We start from the raw sequence: 13,276 nt of genomic DNA, 5'->3' as shown, positions 1-13,276 counted from the left end.
ACTTTCTTCAAATTCCCTGGTGGTATTAAACATTCTTCAGACTGAGCGACTATTGATTGGAGATATTGATTGATTGATTGATTTTTTTATCACAATGGATTTGAAATGTGTTTGTTGACTTTCAAAAAGTTGACAAAAATATAACATCTACCATTTAGGAATTATAGACCCTCTCTAAGGAGTAATTTGATTTAGACAGAGGATCAAAAGTATTTTGCTCATCACCTGTAAAAACAAGTCTACATGTAGCAAATATAAATACATTTGAACTTTTCTCTAAAACCATGAAGGGTTAATAATCCTTATTATTATTATTATTATTTTTTTTTTTTAACTCATTCACTGCCATAAATTCATTTTAAGAAAGATTATTAAAAATTAGGGGCGACAGGCAATTAAAATATTTAATTGTAATTAATCGCATGACTTTACTAGTTGACTCAAAATTAATCACAAATTTCATATCTGTTCTAAATGAACAATAAAAAAATCTAGGTTTTCATGCTCTTGTTAACAAAAGTGGGAAAAAATGTTTAACTAATAGAAATAGTTCAAATTAATTGTTGACGTCTCTAGCCGTCAATGGCAGTGAATGAGTTAAATGTCAGACAAGCAGACAGGCAGGCTGATTCTGAAAATATCTGTATGTCAAAATGTGATGTATACCGTTCCAGAGCTATTAACTTGTCGAAATTAACTTACAACAGATAATTTGTCTGAATTTCCATATTTTTTTTAAATTATGTCAAGAACATTACTGCAGGGCAAGTATATTGTTTGATAGGATAAAAAATAATTGTGCATAGTTTTCAATCGCACTAAATGATCATAATTGTAAATATATTATGGCTATTTAATTTATATATGTCTATTTAATTTGGTTTCCATTCTTAACAAGTCAATACCCATAGCTTAACAGGTAATTTGCAAAATGTAGAAATGTAACATGTTGCATCTCAATATAAAAGCAAATTTAAAGCTGTGCTCTTTCCGATCCCAATCCTTTTTTTTCTTTTTCTTTTTTTTTTACTGAAAACCTAAGAAGTGGAAGGAATCATACACAGTTTGGAAGGGTTGTTGTATAGCTCCGGTAGCGCAGTCCCTGTAATGCAGTGTCAAGAAGAAAGCTACACAAAAAAGTCCATTGGACAAGGAAAGCTAGTGTTTTCCACTGTTTGACCAGCATTCTTTTTCCCCCCTTTTTTTGATAGCTCAGTATTATTAATTCGGCAGCCTTCCCGAGTCAACATGTCATCATCATCGCTCTCTTTTTTTTGTGTACATGCGTGCGTGGATGCACGTTTGTGCTCTTTAATTTGCCTGAAACATGTTATAAATCCAAGACCCTTAAGAAACGAAGATACTGAGTCACAAAGTCGTGAAGTTGTCAGGAGACCATAGGAAGAATCAATGGAAGGAAAGATGAAGCTAAGTGAAATCCAACACCAACCAGACACCACCCTCCACCCTCAGTTACAAATGCAGAATCTTTCACCAACCCCAGATACATCGGAACTCCAACAGATTAGTGAGACATTAACTCTTTGACTGCCAGACGTTTTCAAAAACGGGTTGTCGCCAGTGCCAGCCGATTTAAGCATTTTGACTGATCTTTCAAGGTCCACAGAAAATGTTGTGTTTGGACTATGGAAACACACATCCTACCAAATGAAAGATTGGACTCATCATTCATCAGAAAAAAAAAGTTTGTTTCCACCTTATTCCGTTCTTCAGTAATCAACAATAGAAAATGGTTACTTTCACCGAAATTCTCTGTTTTGAAACAAAAAAACGGAGAAAAAGAGCTTTTTGTGAAACGATGTTATTTCATGCACTCTAGTGAATTGTACACTTCTTTTTGTCCATGAATGATGCCACAAACACCTAAATAGTGCTTTACTTCTGTAAAACGCTTTCACCAACAATGAAAAAGTGTTTTTTGATTGCAAAATGCGTTTATTTCCATTCAACAGTGTAACAATTTGACAAAACAATTTCGCAAACTATTTACAAATGTGTGCAACTGTGGTACTACTTACAATTATGTGGATGTTTCAAATACAGTTTTTCTTTTTGTAACGCTCTCCTGCGTACAAGGAGACGCCAGGACTCGCACACAGTTTACTTTCACTTTCGCATTGGTCCGTTTTGCGTGCAAACGTTACACTTTCTTGACGGCCTTTTTTTCCGGGGAATAAAAAGCAAGTAGCAGACTGTACACACTTCCTCCGATGAATATGCATTGGACTCGGGGCACTCTCCGTCGTCCGATCGAACGTCCGCCTGTGCGTGCTCGGTTGCGCTCCGCGTTACGACACCGTCATAGCCGCCGCGTCAGCGGTTCCAATTTCGCCGTCAAGCTCGGATTCACCTTCATCATCATCGATGATGATCCATCGTCGTCATCAATGTACTCTTTTAGCGTTGGTCGATGCCTTTTGTCTCGTAAGTGTAGAGCTGCTTGCAAACGCTCGCCATTGCCCGTTCCCTCCTCCATCTAGCTCCATCTAACGTCTTCTACTGCCGCGTCAATGCTTTCCAACCACGGAGTCACCATCATCTTCATCATCGATGATGATCATCGTCGTCAACAATGTGCTCTTTTAGCGATGCTTTTGGTCTTTGAAAAAAACGGCTCTGGCGTGAGCTCCTCGCGACCGGCCGCCATTTTTCCTTTGTTTTCCATTCTGATCTCCTGCTCGACGCTCTAGCTCCGCCTCTACTGACGCCCACCCTATCTTGTCAAAAGAGAGTCATCGCTGCCCTCTAGGGGCCAAAAATAGTCATTAGGCTCACGAGACCTGCTTAAAACTTTCAGGACAGCTCCGCAAGCCTTTCCAGCACCCGTTTCAAAAAAAAAAAAAAAAAATGGGAGGACGTCTTTTAACGTCTTTGGCGCTCCTCCGTAGGTTTTTGCAGAACGTCATTTAACGTCTTTGGCAGTAAAAGAGTTAAGAGACCAGAGGAAATACTAAAGGAAGGAAGGAAGGATAGATGAAGCTGAGTGAGACAACTTTGCCAACAAGCTGAATTCTCGCTGTATTTGTGAGTTCACAAACTCCGGAGAACACATCTTGTACCGCTCCCGCTGATACGTTTGCTGCCGACCTTTTTTAGGTCGGACCAATCAGACCTATACGGCCAACGCCCCAAGCCCAATGCAGCAGAACGGAGAACAGCAGGCACACACGGAACCCCACCGGCCCACAGCCCCGGCACCCCCCACCCAGCCACCCGCACCACCACCCACCCGCAACAAGCTCACCGGTTCCCGAACCACGGAGACCACCTGCCCCAGGAATCGTGCCGGGTGTGTGCAAGGGCATCCGTGCCCACCCCACTTCCAGCCGCAGTGAAGGGCGGAACACTGTGGCAGGGAAGGAGAGGAGGGCGCACCAGGGGACGGGCAGCACCCCAGAACACCTGGCCCGTCAGGGAAAGGTCCCGTTGGTCGCGCCAGTGTACCTTGTGAGAACTAACCCTTTTACTGAGTTTGCCTGCTCGCCGACAGGCGAACTCTACCCCTACACCGTGAATGTGACCCCACCCAGTGTATATACAAATGTGTGCGGTGCATTAAAACTGGGAGCCCCCAGCAGCTCCTGGCCACTCCACCGGCACCCCGATGGGCGGAGGTGGGGCGAATGTTTGCCATCATTGACCATCATTCTAAAGCAATGAATTTGACAATCCCTTGTGTTATTTTCTCGGACTTGTCGCCATTTCAAGGTAGCGTTTGAAATGCCTCCACAAGTGTTTGCTGTGCTGTGGCTTTGCCGCCTTGTGCTTCTAAATCTCAAACGGGTCCGGATGATTCTTTTGAAAGTGACAAACTGAGCTCTGCTGGTTCCTCCACAAGAAGCCGCATGTTTACAGCAATGCATGACTATCATTTTGTTGTAGTGAAAAGTAATCCTGCATTGCAGTCATGTTGGCAATCAGGATTTATGGCAACCGGAAAACGCAACAATGGCAAAAAAAAAGTGAAACTAGACTCAAAAGAGCTGGATCAGGAGCCAATAGCGAGTATTGGATCGGGACATCGCAAGTCTGAATATTTAACACTCGCTTGCATCCTTCATCCTTCCAACTTTACGTTGCTGTTCATCTACATGATCAATCTGTAAAAATTGTCATCCATATTATACGTGGAGGATTTAAAACTGCTCTTCAAGAGTGTCCATGTTGCAGTCTGGATTCATTCAATTCATTTCATTTGTGTAGATTTCTTTCCAAAATACATGTTTAGAGCACTTGGTGAACAAAGCAAACGTCTGTCCAAACATTGTTTCATGGACAGATGTCTAGTTGGGACACATTTCAACACTTTGGGTTTTCCGTCTCCATCAAACTCTTGAATTTGCTTCACTTCCATTTGTTTTTGTGAACTGTACTTAACTCTTTATAGCCAGGAGCGCTATAGCGCTCTTCTATCTTTAAAGTCGGGATAGCGGACACATTTTGTTTTGTTTAGACCAATTTTTGGTCCCTTAGCCGATGAAATGCATCAGAATATACACGGGAGGTTGACTTGGACCTTGTAGCATGTCTTTGAATTTTATACGAGCGTTCATGCAAAAAGACGAACACAGGAGAAATGACAATGGCGGGTGATTCAAGCACGACACCGCTTGTTGAACGTGGGAATAAAGAAGCTAAATATTTTGCTGCAAAAGCATAAGCAAGCTAAGGAGGCTGCGCAAAACGACTACAACACGACTATCCGCCATTGTTGTTGACAGACTGACGGTTCACGCGCAGTCACGCAAGAATTGGCGCATACGTCATCAATCTGCGACAATGCGTCGTCATCTAACTGCGATCATTACATCATCACTGGAGGAGTATCCTGCATAAGGTGTCTAGACGGAAGCGTACGGGGCGCGTTTTGAAATCTTTCCACTCTGGAGCCCGCTTTCAAAAGTGATCGGTTTCAAGCTCCGAAACCGCGCCATCGTGTGGTTAAACGGCCTAAACGGTAAAAAACTTGTGAGGATACATTGAAACTGTCTTTTGTGTGGACGGGGCCTAAAATAGGTGCCATTTTCCTTTCCTTGTATTTGTTTTTTCATTTGCCATGAATGGAGGATTAGCATTCTGAAAATGATGTACAATTCCTTCAGGTAGCCTTCAGTAAATCCAAATTGATTACATTTTCAGGCCAATATTTGAGGCACCCACCGTTGAACATGAATTCTCGCGATATTTGTGAGTTCACAAACTCCAGAGAATTCATCTTGTACAAACCACTACCAATCACAGTGTGACATTGTGTTTGGGGCGTGATCTGCAACTGTGACGAAACCAGGAAGCCAGGCTGACGCCGGGGCTAACAAACAAACCTAACATGGACGAATGGACGCTGCAATTAATTCTGTTCTTGCAGAATTACACACCGATTTCCTTGTTGAATGTTGAACAGCGAGAGCTGCTTCGTGCATTTTTAGCTGGTAAAGATTCAAAGTATTGTACAGAATGTCCTTCCTTTCCTGAGCAGTCCCAGATTGATATTGTGGAGAACTCCCTTGAGTGAATCACAATATCAATCTGGCTATTGCCAGGTTAAGCCACTGTGCCATCGCCAAAAATATCTGAGTCTATGGATTAATTTACCTTTAATGATTCTGTTTTAATATGTGGTAAAGAAACAAAGTCTACAAAACAAATATTAAGGATAGCACTCAATAATTATTTTTTTGTTTTTTCAAAATTAAAAACTAGGACACTACAATTTAGCTGAAAATGTAATACAGTATACAATTAATTTACTTTTAAAACAATTGAATCACTAGTCAATCTTGTGACCAGTCACAGTAGTTGTGTTGTTACTTAAGTTAATGCTAAATGATCTATCTACAACTATCTTGGTTGACAGTTCAACAGTACTCAACAATCAGTGTAGCTACTCACCATTGTTCAAACCTTTCTTGCAGTCCGCCATTGTAACTTTGGAAACATGCTGCCAGAAACTCTCAGCTCGTGTTTGGTCTGACTAAACTTCCCATGATTCTTAGACGTAGAAGTAGGATGTAGTTCTAGTTAAGTTCCATTATGATACAAATGTGAAAGTAAATTGGAAGGAATTTTACAGTTGAATTCCTTTTTAACTGGTTTATCGCGTGAATTGCTATGAGAACTGTATGATTGACAATACACATGGGCAATCGATGACTGGACAAAAAAGAAGAAAAAGAACAGAGAAAATGACATGCCAGGACGGCACCTACGGAAAATTGAGATGGTGAAATCTGCCAGGAATCAGAACACAACCTCAAAACCACGACTGTCCCATATTTCAATCAAGGTTACGAGGATAGCCTAATCAGTTAGTGTTCCCTGATTTCCTTAGCAAAATACTGTATGTGCAATGCGTAACATTTTACAGCCCTGTAATTCTCATAAGGACAAAACTGACCTGGAATATACCATATACTACGTGTGCATGGAAAATGAACAGTTTGAAAGGGAAATCTGAGTGATCTTCACCACCACCATTTTTCACATCTGATAGAATGGAGTTCACAAATTGTTTTTTTTTTTTTTTTCAAGGAAGCTTGTTCTCGCGAACATGTGCAATTTTACCAAATCAGACATGTCATGGTTGGTCAAATATGTCCTTGCTGGTGTTCTTTTTTCTTTTTTTGGACATAATCTGTCCAAACAAAAGCAAGGCCATGCTCATAAATGTTACAATAGTGTTGATTGTGGTACTGCCGGATGTGAATTTGTAAAAACAAATGACTCGTGAATCTTTTATTAAGCACATAATTAATTCATGTCATAGTTCAAATGTTATTATCAGATAACATTGAAGGTAACAAGACCAAATTTGACTCAGGAAACTTTTAGAAGGGTTCTACTTTCAGTAATCTGAATTTACAGGAAAGAAAACTAAGGAATTATATTAATTCTCTGAAACTTCTCCTGAAATGAGGTTGTTGTGTATATGTGTATTATTATTATCTTTGCCTTTTCAAGTTGGCATTTCCAGAGTGAATGTGTACATGCATGCTAGGGCAAGTTCATATGGAACTTTTGATGGCATGTCTTTTAAAAACAATGGAACCTATAAAAAGGACAATGTAGAACAGGTATATCAAAAGTTAGCATTATAGCACCCGTCAGACACGCCAGGATGAAGTTATTAGAAACAACACACACATATCTCTTTTTGTGGGATACAGGTCTGCTGGCCACCAGAAAATCCTGAAAATTTCAAAACAAACAAACAAACAAAACACACCTTTAAAGGGGATGTTGAGGCTCATGTTTAAGCCACTGTTTTTATCCACTTAGAAGTAGTACAGGAGTTTGCTGTTTGTTACCATGTCTCATGAATCAGGATGGAGTCCAAGACAAAATTGTCAGTCGAATACATAGTCCATACTTGTACATGTTATGTACTATGTACACAGCATTTCAAAGATGTATTTATTTTATGAAACCAGCATTATTAGATCGATCTTTTAAAGGAAATTGCAGTGATCAAAGTATAATCTTTCCTGTGACAAATATTTAGACAGTATTTAACTCATTTGCTCCCAAAAATGTATAGAAGTGTTCTAATTTAAATATTGCCGTGGTCCTAAAAACTTAAAAACTTCTTCTTTTTTTTTAATTATGTTTTTTATGCTAAAGCATACAGAAGGCTTTGATGCAGCCTCTGAACTGCAGAGGACGCTTAAAGCAATGGTAGTTATTACCCCAAAAAATGGCCAGCAGATGGCAGCAGAGTAAACGAGATCAACCAGGGCCAAGTTGCAAAAAGGGTCTTTTCCCCGGTGTTTTAAAATGATTTGTGAATGATGATCAAACATAGCTATATGCTAATGCTAATTGCTGCAAAACGGAAACAGATAGAAATGTACTTTTTTTTCCTGATGAAAGAAGAGACTCTAGTCTAATCTTTCTTTTGGTACGGTCCATGCTTTTATAGCAATAAGAACACAATATTCTGTGGGCCTTGCACAATCAGTCAAAATCCAGTAAACCAGGCGGGAGCGAAGGGGATTGCTTCAGTGGAAATGGCTGGGAGGGAATGAGTTAAATGTATTGAAAATGCACCAATTTCTGGCCACCATCTTAATGCAAAAGTAATGGGTGTAATAGATTTTACCTATGTAAATAAATCCTCCAGTGAACACTGGAGAAAAAGAAGGAGGAGGAGAAGAAGAAGAAGGAGAAGAAAAAGAAGGAGGAGGAGGAGAAGAGTAAGAAGGAGGAGAAGAAAAAGAAGAAGGAGAAGAATCGTCTTTATATGTCATGTTCACACGCTTATGTGAAATTTGACCTCTGCGTTTGACCCATCGCAGCAGCGGATAGAGAAAGCATACACATTGTTTGTGGCATACACAGGAGCAGGTGGCTACTTATTTGAGGCATTGGTGTCTTGCTCAAGGACACCACATGCATGTATCCATGCGGTAGATGGTGTTGAACCATTTGTCCACGGCTGTGCTTACCGAATCTCTGTGCGGTGTTGCACCGCAACCGCATTGATAGCTCCAGTGATTGTACACATCTCCTCCCTGTAATTAACAATCAGTGGGGCTTCAGGCCAAGATGTCGGCTGAGTTGGAGAAGTGGTTTGGGGTGGATTAAAGCTGACGTCAGAGGCAAATGCAAATGCGCCTCTCCAAGCTTTATGTAAAAGCTCTGGAGTGGAAGCTTAGCCCGTGAATTTTGTCCATGTGCTTTTGCCCATTCTTGTCACTGCTGGAAGGATTGTGTGGACACATTGATGGGGTGGAGGACCAGCTCCCTCATCTTTGAAGACCATAAACCTTTTAAAACCATGACAAGTATTCTCCTGCAATATTGCCTGAGGAGTGGCAAAGACTTCACATGGTCGGTAGTTTGGGGTACTATAGTCTTCGCAAATACATGCAACCTCTTGCTTTTGCGTCTTCTAGGTGACAATATGGAGATGTATTTTGCAGCACAATGTCCATGTCAGTGGCAGACGGGGCTGCATGGCACGAATAGGCTGCAAGGGTGAGACACCCAGTCAGTTTCCATAGTGATGTGGTAGAATGGAGGGGATTAGCAGGGCCAGTGTACTGAGAAAGGATTGTAGCTCTCACTTAAAGGGCTCCGTGTCTTGCCTCCCTACAATTTGCTCAGACTGATGACGGACCCCTCCCCTCCTCTCACTTCCTTTCTATGCTCCCGAATGTATACAATATCTGATGTGCGTACTGGAACATGCAAATCCTTCTTTTTTTCCCCACATGCCACTTATTAGAGGTCATAGGATTTGTATTTGATTTCTATTTGTTCCAAACCTTTGCTATAAATACCACCAAGTGGAATGTTCGGAATCTCAAATTTGGTTAAATAATGTGTTCAAATATGTTTTAGTGATCACCTCACCTTTGCTAAATTAAATACATTTTAGATTATTGAATAAAAATCCGCCCACCATTATTGGCACCCCTTTTGTAAAACTTATATAGAAGGTCCAAAATAAATTAAAATGAAAAACATAATTAATTAATTAAATGAAGGAAAAAAATGGCTGAATGGAGGGGAATTAACATCACAAAACCACTAACCCTTTCAAAAATACAATTAGAAATTTGGAATTCGTCCGCCATTTTGTTCCTTGTCTGCCATTTTGTCCCCAGTGTTTCTGCTAGTGCTAGCGCTTGTCTGTGTTTGTGCACCCGGAGTATCTTCGGCTTTTCCATCCATCTCTAAACAGTATTGATAAGTAGCCTACATCATCTTATTTTTATTTTAATGTATTCCAGTTATTTTATACAAAGTATTTTGATGTAAATTTCAACTTTAACATTCAATTTGGACTTACGCGGAAATTAGGGTTACATCGCCAGTGACAGACCCAACGGGCGGCCTCGGACCACTATGAATGGAGGTCTTCGGCCATCTGGAGGAAGAGCTGGTGTGGAGGCATACATGGAAGTCTCCACAGATGTCCGTCTAGATGTGGGTCCACAAGGTGATTGGTCAGGGCTGCAAATGGGCGGCGGGGGTTGATGTGTGTTTCCACTGGCAAGGCAAGTTGCACTGCCTTTCATCATGATTTCAGCAAGCACCACACCCAAAAAAGTGGTTCGACTTTCCACAGCCCCTGCATCTTTGGTTTGACAGATTGAGATACACAACTTGCAATGGGTCTGTGTGTGATTGCCCGCCTGCCGTTTCACCTCTGCACTGAAATAAGAGGAGGTCAATGCTAACAGTGCATTTTTCTCCTGTAGATTGCAATCAGTTGTGTGCTCTCCCTGCTGGCTCCAAACCAACTCATATTCTAATTGGATAGATTTGCAGAGGCTAGCCAAGCACGGTGAATTAGCGACATTTTTCTGTACAGTACTAGCTTCGGGTAGAGTCGTATCAGCGGGACCAAGGACTGTTTGGCTTACAGAGCAAGTTAAGAAAAGCAGGTGTGCTAACAAGACCGTTGTTCACATTTTCTAGGGTTTAAATTGGGGTTTATACATTAGGGTATATTTTGATTTTAGTAAGTGATATCCAAAGTTTACTCATGATGCCATACATGAAAACAATTTTAACAATATGGCTCCTGCCCTCTGATTGGGAAGAAAATAAAACAAAACAAAACTATTTTGAAGTCTTACTTGACAAATGAATAATGACATAAAGCTCTAAGCCCAAAACAAAAAAAACCTGCCAACCTGGACAGGATGTAAAAAAGGACAAAAGTGGACGTTTGTGTCACAAACAATTGGAGAGACGTTGTGGTCATTACTACAACAACAGTGTGCTGTTTGTCAGTGTTATGGATTGAACTTGTCGTACCTATAATTGTGACTGACTCATATTTAAGTTGCTCCTAGTGCAAACAATCAAGTTTTTAAGATGACAGGCGCCTTTTCAACAAGGTTGCCAGAGATTTGGATCTCTAGCTGTGCTTTTTAACTCCTAGAAACCTATCTGCGTCATTAATGGACTTTTTGTAGAAGCAGCGGAGTGATCCCAGGTGTACCACGTGGGGAGTGGGGGTGGGGGAAGAGATGGAGATTGGTTTAAGCTGTTGCTTAGCAACCCATGTACAAAATTTGAAGCAATTTACTGACCCCATACTGTTTATCATTAAGGTCATATGTTTACTTTTATGAAATGCACACATTGTGCTTTTGCACGAGCAGGTGTGTCCTTTTCAGGGTTATTATAGTTTTGGCAATTTCATTATAGTTAGTTTTTATTTCGTTTTGTGTTTTGTTTTGTTTTTAAATTTAGTTTTCTGTGCTGCTCTGTTAGTTTTTTTTAAAAATGTGTTTTAGTTGTTTCAAATATGCTTAGTTTTGGTTTAGTTTTAGTATTAGTTTTCTTTTTTTTAATGTTTTTTTTGTTTTCTGTTTTTCTGAATATTTATTTCTGTTTTAGTAGATTTTTTTTTCTGTCAAAAAATATTCCGAAAAACAGGCTGAAAAAAATAATTATTCAGAATAACAGAGCTTGTAATTGCGGAATCGGACACTTTCCCGCATACCTCCATATGCAATAAGATGGTCATGTTTACTTACTGGCTCTCAATAAAGGAATAAATGTGTATACTGTATTGTGGTTTGTTCTCTAATCTCTGAGGGAAAACCCCTTTTAAAAAAATTCATAAAAACTGAAAAAAAATCTGAAAAACTGAAAAATAATTATTCAGAAAAACAGAGGAAAATGTTTTTTTTTAAAACTGAAAAAAAAATTACTCAAAAAAACAAAGCTCCCCCCAAATAATTGTCAGAAAAATAGGACTTTATTTTTTTCCAAGTGAATGCAATACGCTTCCGTAATTTTATTAGTTTAAATTCACTAAAATAATCCTTAAAATAATCCTTTTCGGCGCATGCATGTGTTAATGCTAACGCTGCTAACTTTCTGAAATTGATCCTGCATATTTCTGTGTATAGTTGTGCAAAGCGCAATTCTTTGGAATCACCAGCAAATGCTAAAAGTAGAAGCTTGTCTGTCAGGATTTATCTTCTTCGCACATGAAAATCAGAGATCATATAGAACAACTACAAGAGCAAAGCTGCAAACAGAGCATTCTCCACAAATTTGGCAGACGAATCACTGAAGATTGCTTCAATATCGGAGGACAGCTGACCTCTGTGAATCCCACTATACTTTGCCGCGTATGCAAAGTATGTCTGGCAAAAGCTGTTTACTATCAGAAAACGGTCCTCTCAGCTGCTTTGCTTGCTTGCAAATTGTGGCGCTTACGCGCGCGTGTGCGTGCACGAGAGAAAGCAAGACGAGGATTACAAAGAAAAAGGCGAGACGGAGCTGCTGGGACACTCAATTCATCGCAATTTAGGTCATGCTAAACAAATGCTACGCCAAAGGAGTGGACACGTAAGAGCATGCTACACAATGTGCACATGACAATGTGAGCCACGTCCAATCGCGGGCGGCGTGAGCACGTCACAAGCACGCCGGGCCTCTCCGCTCGCTCAGCGCATGCAAGTGTGAGCTATGCATCATTTCTCCTATGAAAAATGTGTGTTGTGAAGACGCAAGTGGGCCACTTGAGTGTTATTATACGCTCATGCACTGCAGCAATGGCACTTTGAGGCTGATGGGAACAAGGACAGCGTAATTCCGTGTGGGATCACTTCATTAGACCTTCTTTTAGCCTCAATGCCTTGCTGAAGGCTGCACCTTTGTAAATAGTTTGTGTTGTATGTATCGTAATTTCATTGGAACAATAGCCTACTGTATTTCCTTTTCCATAATTATTAAGACTTGTTTACATGTTGATTGTGCAAAAGAAAAATAGTCTGAACTAAAGAGAAGTGTTCCCATTTTTTAGCAGCAGGAAAACAACTTTGTGACAATATAAATAAAATATGTGAATTGCTTTTGATTAGCATACTAATGGGACATCATCATGCTAATTATCTCATCTGTGGCCTCAAATTGCACAGTAGCGTTGAGAGATGCGGCTCAACCAATGTGCATCGTAAAATTAAGCACTGACTGTGCATAAGATGAATTCAGGAAAATGTTTTTATGCTTCTGTAACATTATTTTGAATATAATGGTTATAACTAACTGAACACAAATGTACAATAATTCGCAGCATTTAAAATGTTCAATTTCCAATTATTCAAATGTATGATGGTGAAATGCTGTCATTTTAATTTCTTTTTTAGTTTGTTGTTTTTATTACATTGTTTGTTTTCCGCCAAAGCAAGCCAAGGTGGATGATATTGTGAAATCAATTATGCCAGTTTAATGTGATAATAAAACTCTCAATATTAGGTACATTTTCACAATCCAATTCCATCCAGCT

This window comes from Vanacampus margaritifer, chromosome 1, assembly GCF_051991255.1.
Source record: "Vanacampus margaritifer isolate UIUO_Vmar chromosome 1, RoL_Vmar_1.0, whole genome shotgun sequence".
NCBI lineage: Eukaryota > Metazoa > Chordata > Actinopteri > Syngnathiformes > Syngnathidae > Vanacampus > Vanacampus margaritifer.
Note: the sequence above shows the minus strand (reverse complement) of the source record.